This window comes from Rhipicephalus microplus, unplaced genomic scaffold (genome assembly GCF_043290135.1).
Source record: "Rhipicephalus microplus isolate Deutch F79 unplaced genomic scaffold, USDA_Rmic scaffold_45, whole genome shotgun sequence".
In the NCBI taxonomy this organism is placed as follows: Eukaryota; Metazoa; Arthropoda; class Arachnida; order Ixodida; family Ixodidae; genus Rhipicephalus; species Rhipicephalus microplus.
Genome location: NW_027464618.1, coordinates 1,392,208 through 1,415,494, shown reverse-complemented (window position 1 = coordinate 1,415,494; position 23,287 = coordinate 1,392,208).

The window sequence follows — 23,287 nt, the reverse complement described above, 5'->3', positions numbered from 1 at the left end:
GCAAAATTAGCGTTGCTTTTTTTTCTTTGCTTGTTTTGTGATAATCATTCACTCGGTAGTTCGTTAAGTTCTGAGAACCTTGCCCTATAAATTAGCCTGTTCTTCGCGTTTGGTACGCGTCGAATCACCGTCTGTGGTGTTCACGGACTGATATGATTCGTAGACATAGACAAACAACAGCACAAGCAGAGCCGACAGGTTGGGCTTGCTACGCCCTTCCTGAGGTTTCACAGTTGTGGAGATGCATTTTGAAGCTGTTTAGTAGATCGTTGCTTGTTCGCCCTGTACCAAAGCATTATCGTAACGAAGAACAGGTATGCGCCACAGAAATCGGGTTATCCCCACTACTCGCCTCTGGTTCACTAAAAAGACCATACCTCCTGAACTCGCAACTTATCGTGCCACGTTCCCCTTGGAGCGCGAGGCGGCCAGTGCTCGCCTTAGGCTTGTAGTACTGCCCCCTCCTCCGTAGGGCAAGCGGGCACGCAAGAGTCTTCGTCCCTATTTCCTCCCCTGTTTTGCCGGATCGAACCAATAAAGTTATTCTCTCTCTCTCTCTATCGGGATTGCTTGCACGTCAGCGTACGGCTATATATATAGGCCGTATAGGTCGTCCGCTCTTATGAGCAGACGACCGTAGGACAACACTGTATGGCTTCTACCATCTCTTCGCGTTCTTCTAGTCGTCTGCTCTTCTGCTCGCCTCAGCAGACGGCTTGTGGAATGTGAAGAGACGGTAGAAGAGGGGAAACTGACAAGAAAGAAAACAAGGACAAGCAACAAAACTGTGGCCTCAATGCCGGGAATCCTAGAGGCCATCATATGGCCCGCAGTAGGCGCACGTGCGCGGTGAGAAATAACGTCGACGAAGAGAAAAAAAAATCGCCAGATTAAGTAAAAGTGAGTCTCCAGGTCGGAGTACAAGAAGGAATGCGGATAGCGGCTCGTCGTTGATGCTCCGGCCGGAAGGAAGTGGGGCGTTCGCAATTTCAGTTCTCCGATGGACAATTAGAAGGGCAAGAGTGGGGGCTAGTTGGTTGAACATTGTTGAGACTCACACCGCGCTGGAATTAAACACACAAATAAAAGACACACTGAAGCACAGGTAGGACACACACGAGCGCGAACTAACAACTGTTTATTCGATGGAAATGTGACACACACATATATAGGTTGAAAGGAGAGAAAAAGAAGATAAAAAGAAAGAGCGTGAACATGCGCACTGCCCACCAAGATAAAGCGCCCATCAGTGCTAATCAAATCCAGCCTTGTCAACTATCTAAAATGTCTACGTAAAAAAGTATATTCATTGTTTGACAAATGAATAGATGGCACACTAACACATTTGTCCTCACCAAACCTGCGCATCATGAAAGCTTCAATGATTTCTCTTTCCCTTTTGTCTTCTGATCTGGATAAAACAATGGTCTTTTCAAAGTTCGGCTTACAATGACACTTCATGCAATGGGTAGCTAAGTTACTGGGGTGACTGATTTGCTGGGTGACTGATTTACTGGGGTGACTGACAAAAGGGAAAGAGAAATCATTGAAGCTTTCATGATGCGCAGGTTTGGTGAGGACAAATGTGTTAGTGTGCCATCTATTCATTTGTCAAACAATGAATATACTTTTTTACGTAGACATTTTAGATAGTTGACAAGGCTGGATTTGATTAGCACTGATGGGCGCTTTATCTTGGTGGGCAGTGCGCATGTTCACGCTCTTTCTTTTTATCTTCTTTTTCTCTCCTTTCAACCTATATATGTGTGTGTCACATTTCCATCGAATAAACAGTTGTTAGTTCGCGCTCGTGTGTGTCCTACCTGTGCTTCAGTGTGTCTTTTATTTGTGTGTTTAATTCCAGCGCGGTGTGAGTCTCAACAACTCCGATGGACGCTTGAAATAAATAAAAATGTAACACAGATGAAATTCATTTGGAGAAACGCCGAAGGAATTGGTGGTCTCCTTTTTTTTGTGAATCGTCATTCCGTTAGTTTCTTCTTTGCCGGCGTGAAAGTTTCCGGAACGGTACTTCCGTGCTTATGCACGTCTTCGAGGCAATACATTTTTCGGCGGCGCAGCAAGCTCTTGAAAGGAGGCGACTCATGAGGCGCTGGCATTAAAAATGCGATGAGCAATTAGGTGCTACGATTTCTGAACGCTAGATTTGTTCATTTTTGATGGGGTCCCTCTGGCTGGCTGCTCTCTTTTTGCTTTCCGACGGAATCGATAAATTTCTGTATGCCGGGGCCGATGCACAATACCCACCGGCAATGTGGAGTCAGGAGTCTGCAGTTTCTTTTTTTTAGTTCATCAGAACAACAAAAAAATAAAAAAAATGGAAAAGAAACAACGCCATCCCGCTCATGCGTGAGCTTTGTTTGTTGAAACAATCATAGCGGAAAAGACGTGGATATATCGCGAGACCCCTCTGATGTGCAGGAAGATAAATCGTTCGAAGCATGTTTGTCTCGGGATATTATTTTTAACCTTCTATATCAATCCATAATAGGCAGTTCGCACAACTGATATTTTCGTTTACCTAAAAAGAAACATTTTTAGGCATTCCTCTTCCCCCCCCCCCCTTCCTTTTCCCAAAAGCTCACTGCCGCGCGATCCATGGCCGATCCGCCGTGATGGGTTGAGCCACTCCTCTTGGGTCTAAACGACCAACCAGCTTAATATTGATTCTGTTCTCGAACGCTACCTCCTTGCCTGCCTCATGTACCATTTTAGGACGCTTTAGCATAGCACTAGCCCTTGCCGGCAGTGTGTGTGTGTGCGTGTGTGTGTGTGTGCGTGTGCGTGTGTGCGTGTGCGCGCGTGTGTGTGTGTGTGTGTGTGTGTGTGAAAGAGAGAGAGAGATGGTGGCTTTACGTGCCAAAACACACGCACTCACCCAACTCAGCACTAAGAGTTTGCAGTTCGCTTAAGGGGGGACATGGGTCTTAGAAGGCCAAAATCGCAAAAAAAATCGACTTTTTGAAACTTACATTTACGGAATCTGTACCTATTTTTGCACCTGTGTGAGAAGTTTCTAGCTGCTCGCGTCATTATTTCTGGCGCAAAATCAATTTATAACATCCCTGTGGAATGAATGTGAGCGCAAATTGACGCTAAAATTGCGCTTTTTCCACGCCGAACTGTTGCCGTTGCACACGAGCTATCGCGTTCATCTTGGTCTCGTTTGGAAGGGTCGTTCTTCATCTTCAATTTCCCGCCACCGCTGGCTCGCCTTGCTCATTGGTTTTTTAACAAAAACGAGTCATCAAGAAGCACTAGCGCGCGATTCTATTGGCTGCTTGGAGCACGTGACAAAACCTACGCATCCGATTGGCCAAGGGGCGCTTTCGGCGTCTGCTTCACCATTGTGACGCGCACGGACATGCGCCATTTTGTCATGGTGCCACTGACTGCCTGCGGCAGTAAAGAAGTTCCGTGCTACAGTAATTTGTGAAGCGGGTGTGGCGGTCGTTCGTTCGCTGTGAACTTCAGAAAGACCCCGCTATGGCTCAGGACAACGAGGATAACGAGCTAGACGTGGTCAACGGCGGTCGCCGAGTCATCGGTGTAGGCCTAACTCACGTACGAGCCCGTTGGTTGCCGACAACGTTACTGAGAACGGCTGTGTTTTGCAGCCTCATCAGTTAGAGGACGGCAAGTAAAACGCAGAAGTGAAGCTACAAGAGATATCAATCTTTGTAGTGACGGAACGGAAGCGTAGTGTTATCGCTAAACGCGCCGATGCCGTGGTTCCCCCCGCCTGAGGAAAGGACCTTGAACTGCGCGGTGGGTCGTCGGAAAGGAGTACGCCGCGCACCGACGAACAACAGAAAGTCAATCTGTTCACGTTGAATATGCTCGCCGCCCCGCAATAGAGGCTACTGGCAACTGTTACACTGCTTTTAACGACGTGTTCGCAACGTTGTCGCTATCTCCGCTCGAAAATGCGGCAGTCTTACGTGAAAAGGAAACTAGCACCTCGGCACTCGCGTAGCCTCGAAATTGATGAGCGAGGGAGCAACTTGGTTCGCGACACTTACGGGTAACTTATTCTGGACAAGCCGGAAAACGTCGCCGCGTTATTCGATGGATCGCGCATGACGCACGCACATTTGTCGCACATCGCCGTCAGTACAGTCACCGAACTGATAAGCAGCCTCGCGGCAGACGAGCACACGGCGACAATTTGCTACAGGACTAGAAAAAACGACACGCTCGTGCAAACAATAAGTCCTATTACATTCCCGGTGCATATTAACTGACTAAAAGTATGTGTGCTATGATATTTTTCCCTCGGAACGGTGAAATAAAGTTTTAACAGCATTATTCTTGAAGCATGCATTTTGACCACCTTCTTTTGCTTGTTCGGTAAAAGTGAACCTAGGACAGCTAGAGCTGTAATTGTTTTTGCACAATGTAGCTGAATGTGCACAAAAACAATGCCGGAAACCTATCTTTAAAGGGCAGCTCCTTTTTTTTATTTTAATATAAAAATTTCTGTATTTGGTTACATGCAATGAACTTTACTGTGCTGTAATTCGAGAAGTACTCGTTCAATTTTCGATCAGCTTGCAGCATTGCACTCTTTAGGCTTTCTAGCATTCATTTATATGTCAATGGCCATGTAATTCTAAGTATGTATATTTTTACAGTTAAAAATGTTAGAATTCTTTGTTTGTTTGTTTTTTTTTTCATTTTCTCTAAATGGCAATTTTGCACACCTTGCATGAAATTCACTGCGATATATCGGAAACTATTACAGATAGCAGAATATTCCTTTTGCAGCATGAAGCTATGTGTTTGGAGCACACAACATAGGAAGCAGATTTTGATTTCTCTTGATGCAAGTTTTTTAAATTAGTCTTTTGTATGACCACACAATGGCCACATTCAGAGCTATAAAGTTTAGTGTACTGTAAAGTAAGAAATAATGACCCAATCAAAGAAGTGCTTCCTATGGTGTATGTCTTATGCTTTCTACTGTCAATCCCTACGCATTTATAAATTTTTGATGGGTGGGTATTTTTCAATTGTGGTAAGAACAATAGAAATTGCGATCTTGAATATTTAATAAACTAATGAAGCTACAGAAAAATTCACTGCATTTCTTAGAATCAGGAGAACAAACTAAGTAAGCATGCCAACTTTTCTCACATTTGGTTCATAAAATTAATGAGAGAGCCCTAAGACCCATGTCCCCCCTTAAATGATTCCCCACGCCTCCCGGTCGTCACAGCAGGGCTCGCTCGAAAGAACGACGCAGCTGTAGCACCGCGCGTGCACGCGCCATGAGCGGCGTCAAAAGCTTAGCTCGGCTAACAAGATTAGCGCGAATCTCTGACGGCAGCGGCTGCGTCGTGGCAGTATCAGCCTCCGCGAAGAAAGGCGGTTGGCTTCGGGCAACGTTGAATTATCGCCGGCTATGCCGAGGAAGCACCAGATAAAGAAAACTAGATAAAATGATATATTGACGATGCTATAGGAAAATCAAGAAATAGGAGGCGAGATGATTTCGTAATAAATAAAACGTATATATGGCGAGACGTCTAGACCTATTTTTTTAACTGAAGAAGTGATATGTAAAGGAGGCCTTGGCACAGCCGTCCTCCCGTCTAGCGTAGTATGAAATGACGCCATTGAAGCGATTTATGTTTCAAACCAATTGTGCAAGTGAAAGCGAGCCTGGTATATGCTCTGCTGAGATGGTCGAAGCGGCGAATACAAAAATCGGGGATTTTTTCACTTTGCCAATACGACGTGTTGTCGCGAGAGCAAGGTTTCCAGCTCCAGTATCTTCTCAGGAAATTTGTGCAAAACCAACTCCTGCTTCTTTTTTAAGTCTTTCTTTGTACTCTTCTACCTTTTTGTTTGTTTCTCTGGCCAGTACAGAGCTTCGACTTTCGACTTTAATGGAATGTGGGATAAATCGTGTTTTCCAGCCTGGGACAGGCGCCTACACGCTGCATTTTACGGCTCACAAACCGAGCAGTCAAGGTCGCCCCGTTCGGGATTAGAAGGGGAAAGCTTACTAAGAAAAGCGTCTAGCGAGAGGCAGGTCCGGCGCCACCGTCCGAGTCTAAGCCATTGTTAACAGGCACGCGTGTCATTGAGAATGACATGGGGACGCGACCACTTAGCCTGACCGAGACTTAGTGGCGGCCGGTAAACGACCATATTCCCCCGCGCTCTTGTTAGGATGTCGGGGCGCCTCGCTGTCGCATGTACACCTGGTAAGCAATGGTGTACCCATTGCTCTTAAGGACGCTTCTAGAAAGCAACAGTTAATGAAAGAACTTACGGGGCCCGAGCGTGGGAACGGCCGCCGACGGTAGTCGGCCGAAGGAAGCAGCACGGCCTGGTATGGGAGAGAGTGTCACGTGCGGAGGACCTTTCCCTTTGCGTGTTTCATTTTGGTAAGGAGGTTTTTACAAATGTAGTGCCTTTTATGAAAGTGTTTCTGTGATTGGTTGAGATGCTGCGAGTCCGAACATGTGATTGGTTTTTGTGAAGACTCTTTGTTCGACCAAGGGTTTAAAAGAGGATGTTTGAACTTGAAAAGAGAGCGGAGCGGAGTCGGGGTCAACGGCGGATCTCACCACCGGAGACCAGCTATGCGGGCCGAGGGGTATGCCACCATTTTCTATGTTTTGTCTTTGTAACCCAGTGCATTTTGTAACTTGAAGTTGTGTTAGCTAAATAAACCCCCAATGAGTGCTCCCCGAATTCATCGTGTTGACTTCTCATCGATTGCCTCCGCGGAGTTTCAACCACACTTATTCATCTCCCTGGTCGTCCGATGCGCCTAACTTGAACAACCCCGACGTTTCGCTACAAAGTGGTGGAGGTTGCTCGGTAACGATAGTCCCGCTCTGAAATTATGCCCCGAGTCAACAACAAATATCAGGAACCTACCTCTGACTGCTCTACTATGACGGAACCCCCTACCTTCTTCTCTGCTATGTCTACCCCCCAAGTTAAATCATTCGTCGGACCACCAGTCTTTAGAGGCGCGCCGGAGGAATCTATTTCAGAGTGGCTACTTTGCTACGAACATGTAGCGTCGCTTAATAATTGGGACCAAGCCACGAAGGTGAAATTTCTATATCTGGCTTTAGACGGAGATGCGAAAAAGTGGCACACCACTCAAATTCTAACCGGTGCTCCTAATACATGGGAAGAATGGGCGACGCTACTTAAAACGTCCTTTACGAGTCGCCACTCAGTCGAGATCGCCCATTTGCGGCTACAAAACCGCACCCAATTGCCGTCCGAAACCCCCGAGCAGTACTACTACGACGTCGTACAGCTGTGTGCAAGAGTGAACCCGTCCATGACGGAAGATGATCGGTTGCGGCACCTTATGCGCGGTTTGCGTCCGGATATTCTGGAGAAGATGATAATCGCAAACCCGGAGAGCTGCACTGCATTCCTCCAAATTTTGCAACGCATAAATCTGGCAGCTTTGATGAGCCGTGCGTCGGCGCCACAACCGATTGGCATCCAGTATTCCACCGGATTACAGTCGTGGATGCAAAACATCGCGCATCCCGTAGGGTTCGCACCCACCGCAGCGACAGGGTACTCTCCTCCTACGTGTGTCGCCCCTTGCGCCGCGGCCGAATTGCGTTGCCCACGGGAGGCTGCTGACAGCGAAAGAGACCTAAAAGCGATTGCGTACTCGATCGCCGTGCTGTCTGACCGGCTAAAAAGCATCGAAGACGAGGTGCGTCGCCCCCCAATGCCGTGGCCTCAGAGAACTTCCCGTGCCAACGACGGGCGTCCCCGATGCCAGATTTGCCGCCGCATAGGTCACATAGCACAACAGTGCTGGCAGCGATTCCGAGATGGCAGGAACGATCAGGCGGAGCTCCAAGGCAATCAGAATGTACAGCCTAATCCTTCGGGAAACGAGAACGGCCGGGCCTAGGGGGCCAGCCCGGCCGCCCCATCGGCACATTGTCGGAAGGTCAGCTTCTCACAGTCCCCACACGAGCCAACGGTACAGAAACAAAACTTGTAATTGACACCGGCTCGGCCGTAAATGTCATCTCAGAAGAATTAGCTAACAAAATAGGTGCTTCATTCAAATCGAGAAAAGACATATTCATCCGAGGAATTGGCGGAGGCTTGCTCACCCCCAATGGCGAAGCTGAAATAAAACTTGAATTTGGCACCACCAAAGTTCACGAGACGTTTTTAGTGGTCAAGGATTGCCCGTACGAGCTACTCGGTGGTCTTCCTTTTTGTCGAGCAGCCCGGCTTCTCATTGACTTCTCCAAAAAAGAGCTGCAACTAAACGGTGAAATTTTCCGGCTACGTATAGACTCAAGTGCCCCCGAACATAATGATGTACTTGCAGTGCGGTGCCACGAGCAAATTCGCATTGAACCTCGCACAGAAGTCGCTATTGAAGTAAAGGTCGCAAGGGACGGAATTCACCTCGTCGAACCGAACAGCACGCTCAAAAACGGACTTCAGGTTGCACGCACAATAACGAGGATCGTGCATGGGAGAGGCCTCATTCGCATAGCTAATCCTACCATGTCGCCAGTAAACCTGCTCAGCGGAACAAAGCTTGGATGGGCTTCATCTATTCATGACGCACAGCTGGCAATCACGGCCCCCGAGAACGATCAAGTGCCTCAAGAGTTTGACATAGAGACTGGGGATCACCTACAGCCATCTGACCGGGATGAACTGCTGTCGCTCATTGAAAAATACCGCCATCTATTTACGAGCAGTGACAACCCCATTCGGCAGACTCATGTCGCTGAACATGTGATCGACACAGGTGATTCTCGACCAATTCATCAGCACCCATATCGTCATTCCCCTTTTGAAAGACAACAGATTGAGCAACAAGTAGAAGAAATGCTGCGCGATGGGATAATTAGAGAGTCTCACAGTCCTTGGTCATCACCTGTCGTCCTCGTGAAGAAGCCAAATGGGACTTGGCGTTTCTGCGTCGATTTTCGCAGAGTCAATGAAGTCACTAAAAAAGATGTACACCCCCTGCCACGAATTGATGACATTCTCGACGTGCTACAGGGGTCAAAATACTTCACCACACTTGATCTAACATCAGGCTACTGGCAAGTGGGCATCAAGGAGGAAGATAAGCAAAAGACCGCATTTTCCTGTGGACCCGGCCTGTATGAATTCAATGTTGTCCCTTTCGGCCTGTGCAACGCCCCTGCCACATTTCAGAGAATGATTAACAAAGTCCTCAGTGGTCTTCTCTGGAGAGTTTGTTTGGCCTACTTGGACGACATCGTTATTTTCTCGAAGACTATGGCAACTCATTTGCAAGATTTGGAAAGTGTGTTTTCGGCTTTGGACGTGGCAAACTTACGACTGAAGCCCGAGAAATGCAGCTTCGCTCGCCAGGAGATCAAATATCTTGGACACATTCTCACAGGTGAAAGCATCCGGCCGGACCCAGACAAAGTAGCAGCGATCGAAAAATTCCCAAAGCCACGAAACAAGAAAGGTGTACAGAGCTTTCTCGGAATCTGTAACTACTATCGGCGATTCATCAAAGATTTCTCTCGCATTTCTCGACCTCTGACCAACTTAACCAAAAAGGATGTTCCTTTCGTCTGGGATGCGGCATGCGAAGTGGCCATGCAAACCCTCAAAGAGAAGCTGATCACAGCCCCAATTCTGCGTCAGTTTGAGCCGGGGAAGCCGATAGAGGTGCACACTGATGCCTGTGATTACGGCATTGGCGCCGTGCTTGTACAGAAAGTTGGAACTCAAGAGAGAGTCGTCGCCTATGCCAGCCGCCACCTTAACAAGGCTGAGATGAACTACAGTACCACTGAGAAAGAATGCCTCGCCGTTGTGTACGCCTGCGGACAGTTTCGGCCATACGTCTTTGGTTCTAAGTTCACGGTCGTGACTGACCAAGCCAGCCTGGCTTGGCTAATGAAAGTAAGGAATCCGAACGGTCGGCTTATGCGATGGTCCCTGTTGCTTCAGGAATTCGACATAACGTTGCGACACCGCCCTGGCCTCAAGAATGGAAATGCCGACACGCTTTCCCGCCTTCCTCATGATCCCGCGCCTGTAAGCGAAGAAAACCCCTTACCGTTGCTGGTTCTGGATCAGGTGGATGTTGGAAAAAAGCAGAGGGCAGACCCATGGATGAAAGAAATTATGCAGCACCTCGAGCACCCGGATGCGCCCGTTGTCAGGAAAACTAAAAGAACGGCACGGAGCTTTCGGTTGATCGACGGTGTACTGTACCGAAGGGCGAAAGGGTTTCAGGAGGATCGTGCTGCGCTCGTTGTCCCCAAGTGCTTGAGATCTGAGATTTTAAGGTACTGCCATGACGCCACCACGGCAGGCCACTTAGGTGTCAAGCGCACATGGGAGAAAGTTCGTTGCCGATATTTCTGGCCGAAGATGTTCTCGTACGTAAGCAAGTACGTTCTCTCCTGCCCCGACTGCCAGACACGAAAGCAACCACCGGGGAGGCCGGTCGGTTTCCTCCAACCGATCCCACCTGCAGGTCGACCTTTTCAGCAGGTGGGCATGGACTTCATTGGGCCTTTCACTAAATCCAAAGCAGGGAACCGCTACATCGTCGTGATTACCGACTACCATACGAAGTGGGTCGAGGCTGTCGCGTGTCCAGCGGCCACTGCCGCAGAAGCAGCCAGAGCTTTCGTCGAACAAATCGTCCTACGTCATGGTGCCCCGGAGAAAGTAATAAGCGATCGTGGGCAGCACTTTGTCGCCAACTTGACCGAAGAAGTATTCCGGCTCGTGGGTAGCGAGCATGCCACCACAACAGCATACCACCCACAGGCCAACGGCTTGTGCGAGCGTTTTAACCGCACGTTGGCTGACATGCTCAGCATGTACGTTTCCTCACACCACCGCGACTGGGATGAATTCCTACCGTACGTTCTATTTGCATACAATTCTTCCACCCACGAGACGACTGGATTCACTCCCTTCTTTCTTCTTCACGGACATGAACCGACACTACCGGTGGATGTAGGGTCGGGCGCGCAACGCGGATTCGACTACACCCTGGATGCAATGAAAGTGGCCCGCAGGCTGCGGCAGGCTCGAAAAATAGTAAATGAACGGGAGAAGCGTCAGCAGGAGAAGAACAAGCGCAGCTATGATGATAGGCGACGAAGTGTTGTTTATCATCAGGGCGACTTGGTGTACTTGTGGACTCCCTCCCGGGCGAAAGGGAAGACGACAAAGCTTCTTCACAAATATCACGGACCTTTCCGTCTTGTGCGCCAGGTAGCCGAGAACAACTGGGAGGTGGTAGACCAAACTGGGAAAAAACGTGACGTTGTGAATGTGGCGCGTTTAAAGCCCTGCCACGTTCGATTGGGCTCCGATGCCGACGACGCGGACGATGAGTCTGATGATAATCATGAGGTGCGCGATCTCGGTGGTGTTGTGCGCGAGTGCAGTGCAAGGAGAGATGACCACGGATTGCATCAAAGTGTTGTGCGCGAGTGTGGCTCCAATGGTGATGTGCGCGAGTGCGGTTCGCGAGTGGGTCAGGAACTCCGTTTGCAACATTGTGTGCGCGGGACACAGACCAGTGTTCCAGTACAGCAGTGCGAAAGCTACGACACGGACACTGAACTTTACTCGGACTGGAAGACCTTTTCAAGTAATAACAACGCACAACAGAATGTCAGTGCTTACGAAACGGACACTGAATTGTATTGCAGTACCGATGAGTGAACCCATATATTTCTGTGTCCAATGATTTTGTTTTGTTTTTCATCTGTTGTTTTATGTAATTTTTTAAAACATCTCACACACTTGTTGAATGCAAAACCTTTTTTGTATAATTAGTCTATTTATTGTCGTGTTTTGCAGATAAAACGAGTGGGGCACTCTTTTTCGTAGGGGGGAGGTGTCGCGAGAGCAAGGTTTCCAGCTCCAGTATCTTCTCAGGAAATTTGTGCAAAACCAACTCCTGCTTCTTTTTTAAGTCTTTCTTTGTACTCTTCTACCTTTTTGTTTGTTTCTCTGGCCAGTACAGAGCTTCGACTTTCGACTTTAATGGAATGTGGGATAAATCGTGTTTTCCAGCCTGGGACAGGCGCCTACACGCTGCATTTTACGGCTCACAAACCGAGCAGTCAAGGTCGCCCCGTTAGGGATTAGAAGGGGAAAGCTTACTAAGAAAAGCGTCTAGCGAGAGGCAGGTCCGGCGCCACCGTCCGAGTCTAAGCCATTGTTAACAGGCACGCGTGTCATTGAGAATGACATGGGGACGCGACCACTTAGCCTGACCGAGACTTAGTGGCGGCCGGTAAACGACCATATTCCCCCGCGCTCTTGTTAGGATGTCGGGGCGCCTCGCTGTCGCATGTACACCTGGTAAGCAATGGTGTACCCATTGCTCTTAAGGACGCTTCTAGAAAGCAACAGTTAATGAAAGAACTTACGGGGCCCGAGCGTGGGAACGGCCGCCGACGGTAGTCGGCCGAAGGAAGCAGCACGGCCTGGTATGGGAGAGAGTGTCACGTGCGGAGGACCTTTCCCTTTGCGTGTTTCATTTTGGTAAGGAGGTTTTTACAAATGTAGTGCCTTTTATGAAAGTGTTTCTGTGATTGGTTGAGATGCTGCGAGTCCGAACATGTGATTGGTTTTTGTGAAGACTCTTTGTTCGACCAAGGGTTTAAAAGAGGATGTTTGAACTTGAAAAGAGAGCGGAGCGGAGTCGGGGTGAACGGCGGATCTCACCACCGGAGACCAGCTATGCGGGCCGAGGGGTATGCCACCATTTTCTATGTTTTGTCTTTGTAACCCAGTGCATTTTGTAACTTGAAGTTGTGTTAGCTAAATAAACCCCCATTGAGTGCTCCCCGAATTCATCGTGTTGACTTCTCATCGATTGCCTCCGCGGAGTTTCAACCACACTTATTCATCTCCCTGGTCGTCCGATGCGCCTAACTTGAACAACCCCGACGTTTCGCTACAGTGTTATGAGACAGTTTCGTTGTTCCTTTCCATTTTTCTTTTTCATACGCGTTCTTTGTCGTTTGTTCGAGTGTTCTGTCGTCTGCTTCGGACGATTTCTGGCTTCCCGCTGAGTCGCGTTCTTGAGCTAACGAAGACGTATGCGCGCCTCATCTCATTAGCCGATCAGAGTGCATTTTATTCTGTGCTTCGGGATTGAAAACAGCCCGCGGCTTTGTCCCCCCCCCCCTTTTTTTTTCTCAGAAGCTGGGAATGGGATTGACGCATAAAAAAAAAAAAAGCGGTGTGGGTTCCGAAGGAAACAGCGACAAAATGTTGATGGGAGAGGGGGTTGGGGGCACGAAAGCGCCAGCAGCTCGCAGTGGCAATACGCACAGTTTAGCTTCTCACTTTACAAACGATGGTTTTTTTTTTTTTTGAACGCTTGAAGAAACAAAAAAAAAGAACCCTAAAGAAGGCATATACATATCTTCCCTGTGACGAATGTCACCCTTCGTTTGTTCCCTCGTTGCCCTGTCGAGTCTGCGCCGTCCGTAGAAATTTGTAATATCGTTATTGTTTTAGTTTTTTTTTGTCAGTGCTTCGTTTTTACGCCTTCCTCTTTAACAATTTCAAAACTGTTGGCTCGCTCTTGACAGACTTGACGGGAGCTGTCACCACGACGAAGATGTCAGTAGAACGGAATAACGAAAAAAAAAAAAGCCAGAACATTGCTGGGGAAGTCGTAAATGCCCCTACTTTCTTGGTTGGTAAGGATGGGCTGCAAGCTAAATACTGTGTTAAGAAATACTCCAAACGTGAAGTTGTAGAGAGGGTAAAGCGTAAAGTCTCCCAAAAATAACTAGAGGTGACTCCGGCGCTCCGATCGTTCAGCGACCATCGGAATGATGGGTGGTACACGGATTTGCCAAGTGTTCGTGTTTGCGGGCTTCGAACACACTCATGGATTTGTTAATTGCTGCGTTTTCATTTCGTTTCGAATGAGAGAATGAACAGTTGTGAGCTTTGTGATTAGATCTGAATGGGTAGCCTAAATGAATAAGGTGGTGAAGCGCAACTACTGAACACTGATTGCACTTCTGAACGCTGAACAATGATTGTCGTTTCGCGACAAAGCAGCTCGAAGCCACACGAAGCTGAACGGAGCTGGAAGTGCGAAGACTAGTCAGATTCGTCCACCATATTCACGCTGGCTGAAGAGCCGTGCGTTGCAGCTTCCATACACATGAGCGCCACAGTTCCCTCTAGTAAATTTAGAGGACGAGGAAGGAAAGCAATTAAGGGAGGTACCAGACTGCAAACCTAACAATTACTCCTGAATTACTCGATCCCTAATTGTTTTATTTATTCATTTGCTTATTGTTGTTGCTAAAATTACCTGCTTTCTTTTATATATACCTAACTCTTTTTGTTAATTTCTATATTTATTGTTTCCCGTGATCCCCCTTCCATTGTTTAAAAGCTGTAAGCCAATAAAATAAAGGTATTTCTTTAGAACTACCCGCTTCTTGGGCAATCCCCCAGCGTGGATGTTTGCCACAGTTTCCAGGCTCTTCTTTTTCTTCAATTAAACGCGCGTCCCGCTCGCTACCCTTTTCTTGGGGAAAGGGACAAAGTGATTAAAAGAAGGAAGGAAAGTGGCAAGAAATCTTGGTAATGATACACGTGCGCCTGTCCGTGGCACGCCTGCAAGCAGTATATCTTAAGCCTGTCGACAACAGCAAAAATGCTCGCGTGGCTTAGCTCGCCCTCGTTGAGGACATCCGCTTGTGTCATTGTGTTCGCATTCGCTGTGCTGCGTGCGTGGACGGTCTTCCCGCCACCGTTCCTTCGTGGTTTTCATGCTGCAGAGTAGAAAGGAAGGGTGGGGAAAGAGAGGAACGGCGAGGTTGCTAACCAGTCTAGAGAAACTGGTATACGCTACCTTACCCCGGGGAAATGGATAGGGGAGATCACTGCTGGAATTTCGGAAGGCAACTAGGCTTGCACCGGAGGCTACAGGCTAATAGCAATCTATGAGGGTGAGAAGAGGGACTTTTTGTGTGTGCTTGCTAGCTCAGTGCTTTCTTATTTGTTGCTCCTGCCCACCACGAAGGGCTGGCCATGAAACCGGCGCTTGATATCCTGCAAATTTTGAAGTTGTAAAAGGGATGAGGAAGAAATGAATGGTACCGGGAATGCCCCTTTCCCTGTTTCTAACTCTCTATTTTTTTTCCTGTAAATTCCGTGGAATATGGGGATGAAGGCTACTTCCAGCGTTTCCTTTTTTGTTTATGTTTTTTCAAACTAAAAGACAGCGGTTTTTTCAGGCGTCACTGATGCCTGTGGTCACGCGTGTGACCACGCCACTCGGCACGTGACCGTAATTCACAGCTTCACCAACGCCTCCTGAAAAAAAAAAAATATCACGGGAACGTGAGCCGTGAACGCGTTGCCCTACCCTCTGATTTTACCCTCCTCCTTCGGCACGAAGGCGAGCTTCCCGACGGCCGCCCCCTGCGAAGACAGCAATGCTCTCACACTTGCCTCCGAGAAGCCGTGATGTCACGTGACAGAATGGTGCGTTTATGTCACGTGACTGAGCGGTACGGAGGCAAGTGGTCTCACGCGGCGGCTGGTCGCAACACAAGGCACGAGGCATGGCCTCCAAGATTGCCTGCTCGCAGGAGGCTCCCAATTGAAAAGAGAGTGGCGTTCCAGGCATAGTTTTTGTAGGAGGCGATGGCTTCACTGACGCGCACACGATGACTGCGTGATGATGATGACGCTCGACAGCTGGTGCTTCCCATCGGCGGCAGTTTCATCAAACTCACTGGAAGGAACAGAATTTCTCACAAGTATATTGGTTAGACACATCACAGTCGAAATCAAGATAACAAATTTTCAAGGAGCTGGCACGTAGAGCGAAGACAAGATGAACACTCGTCATTAACGATGACGGACTGGATTCGACGAGAAGCCAAGTGGGTCAGGGGGAGACAGAAAGTTAGGTGTGCAGATGTGATTAGGAAATTTGCGGGTATAAAGTGGCAGCAGCAAGCACAGGACCGAGTTGACTGGTGGAACATGGGAGAAGTTTTTGCTCTGCAGCGGGCGTATTCAAGCTGATGATGTTGATCACATCAGTTGTGTATGTTAAACTGCGAATGTATAGATGCGAAGGGAAATAAGCGAGCAAGAAGAGTCGCCGCCGAGACTATACATAATATATCTCCTGTTCAGATAAACCTTCTTGTAAGGGTTAAGCCTAGAAGTTTAAACAAACAAATTTCTGAACCTTCTTGATTAGGACATAGGAAGCAAAGTGTTCAAATAAAAAATAATGATAAAGAAAATCTTTACGGGGCGTTGATGAAGGAGCCGGCTGCCTTCTTATCAAGGCGCCTGTCACCACGCAACTGATTCCGTCATGAGTGATAAGCGCCATCTTTCAACAACCTTTTTTCGCCTCGTTACTCAATCAATGCACATCGATTTCTTGCAGCTGTGTGCCGTACTGACGCGTGCACATTTCTCTCCGTCGATAATTGTTAAAAAAATCGAACTCAACAGAGGAAAGAGAATTTATTGGTGTTTCCGTTATTTTAAGTGATGTTTGTGCATCGTATTGATAATCGATAACACCGTAATGCATAACGACCGTTGTGAGGGGTGTAATGGCTTCTTGCTTTGTTCAATGCATGTTTTTCTAACTTGTGTATAATGAATAGATGTTTGTGAAGACAGTACCGGCCAGGTGCCTTGTTTTTTGGTCATCCTGTCACAGTTGGCGTATATTTTGAATGTAGTCACCGATTCTTCTTTAGCAATTCGACGTGTCATCATCATTTGTGTAATTTCCTCATCTGTAGATATCATCATCAGTGTGTGCCAGCTCGAGCTCCTCCCGAATAAAGCTCTTCCTCATAAGCTAAAGACGGTACGGGGCTATAGCGTCATTCGTTCACTTCGAGCGTCGAAAAGCAGCATGACTAACCACTGTGAATGCAATAAGTGGGGCGCTGTACAAAACGGGGACTAGAGAGGAGAACGACAACGCAGGCGCGCTATCGCAACTGAGAGTTTATTGAAGAGACAACGCATATATAGCATATTCACAGTGAATTGTTACTAACCAGCCCTAATGACTATTTTGCTTCAGCATGACGAGGATATTATTAAGGGATGTTCTTTGCATTTCGCCTTGATGAAAATTCAAGTGTTGCGTCTGGTAAGCGAGCACCCTGCTGCGTCACGTGTCCAGTAGTATTGGAGTTTGCGCAGCCCCAATACGAGGAGTATTTTAGAATGTCGATAGGCTAACAGATAAACAGCGACTATAATTAATTGGCGTTGCATGACCCGACTACGCCTTTTGATTTATTCATTCGTAGGAACTAGCGATCTAAATTCTCCGCCTATTAACGCAATCGAAATCGTTTCGGTTGTCCTTTCTGGTACAGTAAACTTCGCTCAAAGCGCTGTGGCGCTGCGCTTCAAGTCTGAACTTTTGAAAACAGCGCTGGGACGAGACATGAAAAGATGCGACAGACGCAGCGATGACTAAACTATATGATAAAAACGAGTCTATTTCGATGTTGTGGATGTATACCCCTAGAAAAATAAACAAGAACAAATTAAATTGCAATAATATAAGCACTCCTTTACGGCACATGGCCGAAGGCCATACTGACCGTTGTGTATAACCTTAACGAATGTGTAAATGAGCGCTTGCCCTTGTATCATTTTTTTTCAGTTTTATTTTCTCAAGAGTGCATATTCCTCTGCTGCAAAATAAGTTCTATATGGCTTGCCAGAGCTTACTCTGCCGCTTCTTTTATGTTCTGTCTTGCGCTATTTTCAGAAGTTAAGCTTGTACTCACGAATTTCTTTCTGGTGTTACGTCCGCTCTCGGAAGTAATACACCTAACAACGTCTTGTCGCGACGAATCTGGTCTCTAAAGATAATGTTGCTTGTTATCTACGCGTTTGAATTGAAACTATACGCCGATATGACCCTGGCTCTAGACAGTGGAATCAAAAGTGTGTGCGTTATTTAGCCCTAAATTGTCCTTGTACACCGGGTGAGTATACTGTACCAACAAACCCCTAATAATCCTTTATATCGCCCTAAGTCGACAGCTTCGCCAGAGCTAACACGGGGGGCCTACAGCACTGAAAAGCCGCCCTGACAAATGTTGTGTAGGCCACTTGAAACCTTGTGCTCCTGATGCACCCTCCCTCTCCTCTTCGTCCTTCTTTTCTTCCTCGCGCTACCTACTCGATCGATAGAGATATAGAACCCGTAATGTTGATACCAACACGTCACGTAGGATGCTCGTTGAGGAGAGCGCCCGCATCCGACTATGCGTGTTTTTGTTAAGGTCACCACTTCACGTCACCACATCGTTACATTGTCAAAGGTTTCATGTGGTGGCGGGGCAATATCATTGCATGGACTGGCTAGAAAAAGGTGGCGGCTCTGGCCTTCGGGTAGTCTGAGGTGAATGCATAAAAGTGTTCGCGAGTGTTCTTTCTCTGGACCACACGATGGAATCACTAGTCGAGTGATGTCCCTGTAGTAACTATACTGTAGTGTATTCTTCCCCTTAAAGGCTCCCGATATCAGCTTAAAGCAAGGTTAAAACCCCGAGTTGAACCTTTGGTTTTATCATGCCGTGATCAGAGTAGCGCGTATGCCCGACTGGCACAGGACGCTTGGATAGGCCACAACTTCGCGAAGTCAACGCACAGAGAACGAGGATAGGTGTGTCGGGCCAACTGAGAGAAGGCGGGCAAAGAAGAAGGAAGCAAGAAATGAAGATAGCGCACCTCTCATTAACAAAAAAAAAGTGTTGACTTTCTGCAAAGAAAAAACAAAAAAAGATGAGGCACATACGACATATACTATTATATCTGTAAAGGCTGGATGATGAGCTTTAAGAAAAAAAAAAGATGAAAAAGGTTTTGAAAAAGTAAGTAAATACATACTTGAACAAAATATGGTAAAAATGAAAACGGGTGGGTGGGCTAACGGTTGTCTATCGTGAAGGCAGCGCTGAGCATGGCGGCCAAAGAAACGCCCGACATTGGTTTTCGTCACGGAACCGAGTAATTTTCTCGAGTCCCTGCATCGCGTTTTGAACTTTTGGTCTCTTGCGCGTGATCACATTGGCTCGCTGGCTCACTAGATGACTCTGCTCGGCTTCGCTTGGCCTGACTCGCCTGGGGAGCTTCTCAGCCTAGTTTCGCAGCTTTTCATTTGTTATTGTTGTTGCTGTTGCTGTGTTTTACCTTCTCACATGTCCGTTCTTTCTTTTTTTTTTTGCGTCTTCTCGCTTTTGATTTCAATTCCCTCACTAAACTGGCGTTGTCTTGGTGACGTAGTAATATGGCTTTCCTACAATGCCCGGGTGTGCTCCTTGCAGCGTTTTTAGGTTAGATTAGCTTCAGTTGGCAAGGTGTGCGGCCTTATACTGGCGCGTATTGTCTTTCTAACGTTGCCTTCTCTTTAGTTTTTTTTCCTTTGCCATACAAGCCATTTGTCTCGTCAAATCACCCGCCGCGTCAAGGCCCGTAAGAAGTGTGCCCTTTCTCCCCGGGCGAATGTTTCGTTAATAGCTAGTACGAGAGCATCCGCAGGGGGGGTTGGGTGAATCCTTCACTGCTGACCCCGAAGGTCGCGGGATCGATTCCCAGCCGCGGCGGTGAACTAAGCCGGTGGGGAATTGCTATAGCCCGCTTGCTTTAGGCCAGATGCACGCTGAGGAACCCCTGGGGGTCGAAGTTATCGGAACCAACCTCTACGAAGTTTCTCATAATAATATCATTGTTCTGGACGTAAAACTCTAATAAACATTGTCGTTTACTGCGAGAGCTTAATGAGGCGTGGCGCCCAGGCCCCGGTGCTCATACCCTGTTCGCGGGGACACACAGGTTGACGAGAAACGCTCTTTGGTAATGACCAGTGTGTAGGGTAAGGAACTATTAGAAAAGAATATTAATGTCTTCTATTATTAGTGAGGACAATATCAATGAACTAGCGAGGAATGATAGAGCAAGAAGCCGCGATATATTCTGTATTTCCTGACAGGAAAGTGGGGAGTGTTGAGTTTTCAAGAAGTCTAGCACAAGCAAGCCCAGATTGCGATGGCTGCTGTTAAACAAACGACTATCCAAAGGAATAAATCACTGTCTTGGAGTAGCTTTGTTCGCACTGTACCGACGCTCATGCATAATACAGCTGGATTTTGTCATTATCGATCTCGGTAAATGTTGTGCCGGTATGTTTGTCTACCGTATTTTTCCATCTTGTATGTAGGGCGCCTCTTCTTAGAGGTTTTTGATGTATTTAACTGGAAATTACACGGTTGCTTTGCAGCCGTGCATAGTTGTTTGTACACTATATGCCATGTTAGGACTTGTATTCGCTATTCTCTCTAAACACGTTGCAATAACTACAAGGTACTTTACTTGCGCATCGGAAGTTCATGCAAAATGGCGGTGTCCCCCGTCCTTGCAAGATGTGTTGCGTGCAGTGTATAGCGAATAAGGGAGACACCGCTGTTGTGCATATGTATTGCGAAGGGGTTGGGTACACCTTTTCACCGCGGCCATGGCCCAACACGGGTGACGCTACACTGCACGTAACCATTGTAGCAAGTACGGGAAGCGTCGCCGTTTCGCATGACTTTTTTGATGTCGAGAAAGCTGCCTCGTAACATTTTGCAAGTGGTTTTTTGAGTCATTTCAAAGCGGTATTGTAATTTGACATTTTTTGTTTCAATTTTCTCGTTGCAGGTAAGTACTTGTCCTGGCTCCTGGGACGTCACGCCTTGGGCCCTTGACGTCAAAACGCATGCGTTGGTGCTGGGGAGTCATGTTACATTGCGCTACAGGTGAACATTTACATGAAGCCGTCTGATTATATGGATATTTACTTGAAATGGAAATAATATTACTACGTATAGCTTAGCGCGTCAAGGGTGAGACATGCGGCGTACAGAAGACGACGAAGAAGACTGGCTTGCCCTTTGTGCATGCTGTGCTCTGTCTTGATCAGTGTGAATACACTCGCATATAGTCACACCTCCTCTCATTTTAAGTAACAATATTATTAAGTGTAAAACGCATAAACCAATGTGTTATGACATCATTTTTCTTCTAAGAGAATACCAAGAATACCGACTTGAATTAATGTCTTATAATCGCGACGCATTTACAGTTCTTCGCAAGTAGCGCCTGAAAAGATTGATAAGTCCACAAACGTGTACATTGCCAGTGGGATAGTGCCTGCAAAGAGAAACGGCGATAGATTTTAGCCCCTCATTGAGTGGTTCTTTTATTTGTCCAAAGAGTGCGCGATGGAACGAACCTCTTGTTTCTTTGAGAGACGTTGCAGTTGCCTCGTAGACGCCGTGATATGGTCCCTCCCTGTAGATGCGCGAACGGCACGGAAGAGACTTAGTAGAAACGTCGAGACTTCTATTGCAGACTTTCCGTCATCCGAGACGTCCTAGCCATGCATTGTGCGCAGGAAGAGGGCTGTCGTAGGCCTCCGTTAATTGGGTTACAGAAATGGTCTCCCGTCTTTTGTCACGCTATAACCGCCTGGCCACTCTCGCGTGCTACTGTAGTAGTTGATGTCGTGAGTGGTTCGGTTCAAATTACTTTATTACCTTCCTCATCATCATTGTAAGTCTGTCTTAGTTCACTTCAGGACAAATGTTTTTCTTAATGACCTTTACTTTACCAACTATTGCGCGCTAGTTTATTCCATTTTATCTCTGCGAACTCTTTGATTTCGTGACTGCATCCGACCCTGTGCCTTCGTATATGGTGTTTCCCATACCTTGGTAACAATTATGTTTCTCTTGATGCTTACCACTTATCTCTGTGCATTACGCAGCGAGCCGATGTTTGTTATTATTTGCTCTATGTGAACTAGATTATCTTAAACGCATGTTTGTTCCCTGACCCATCCAGCCTTCTTCTGATCTCTCAGTGTTAACCTTATGGTTTTACGTTGCACTGCACACTGCGCTGTCCTCAACGTTTTCTCTAGTCGCTCTGTTATCTTCTATGTTTCAGTCCCATAGGTACGAGATTAGTCTATATATAAAGGCCTCAGAGAGGTTACTTTTTTTGTGGGTGGGGAGGGGCATCACATAAGGGGTTCGATTTTATTAAGGTTAAGAGAAAGTAGTGATGATTCTTTTAATATTGAACGAGATCAACAATACGTCCTTCAAAAGGAGGTGATAAAGCGATGATGACGATGTGCCGGCACAGGCGTGCTACTCTCCTATCTCTCGACCAGGCGCCTTCTCGAACCGTGGGCCTTCTGTTCTAGTTGCCTTGTCTCATGAGGCCACGTGACTAGGACGAACAACAGCGCCCATTTATATTTACCGTAGCTTCCGGTGTTGATGTACGATTACTGAGATTCGTCGACATCTGGCGTGCACTAGAATACTGGATGATTCAGTGTTACACAGCGCATGGAAGTAGTGCAAACAGGGAAAAGACGCACATAGAACCGATGCTGAGAATATATATAGATTCATTTCACTCGCAGTCGCTATTGACAGCGTGCTAACAAAGGATACGCGCACGCTCTTTCTGAATGGTATGAGAGATGGGGAACGGGGTGGAATAGTGACGACTACCGTGTCTCGCACCGTATATTGTATTCGCCGCGACGACACGCCAGTCGATGCCTCGTTGACTGGGCAACGTCGTGGGAGACGATGCGCAGTGTCCTTTCTTCCCTCGCGTTCTTCTTTAATGACGGTGGCGTGATCTCCGCCTGGATTCCGGAGCCGGCATGTTGTTTTAGGGGCGAAGCTCCTTAGGGCGTGTGTCTGTCCATCCTCCGTTGGTGCATGTCGTCACCAGTGGCACATGCACCAAATTTAGGAATGGTAAAGTAGCGCAACCAAACAAAACCTCTGCAGCAGCTCAAGCATCGTTTTTGAATCTCTACACACACATAGATTTTATATACATTTGAGGGGCGAAACTCCTTATAGGGTGTGAGTCTGTCCATCCTCCGTTGGTGTATGTAACCACCGGTGGCACATATATACCCGCTCTAGAGCGGGGACGAATGGTCTCGCGGACGGACGGAAGCAAGAAAGAACGGATGGACGGAAGCCCGGACGGGCTGACGGACGCTTCGCCCTACTCATCAGCATTCACTCCGTAGATATGCTCTGATTTTTTTCATTTGCTTTGCTTCTTTTCTTTATGCCAATGTTTCATGGGTCTCGTCTTCCCCGGGAGCGTATGTCTTCGTTCTCACGTCAAGGATCCCTGTATTTTGCAAACAAAGTCG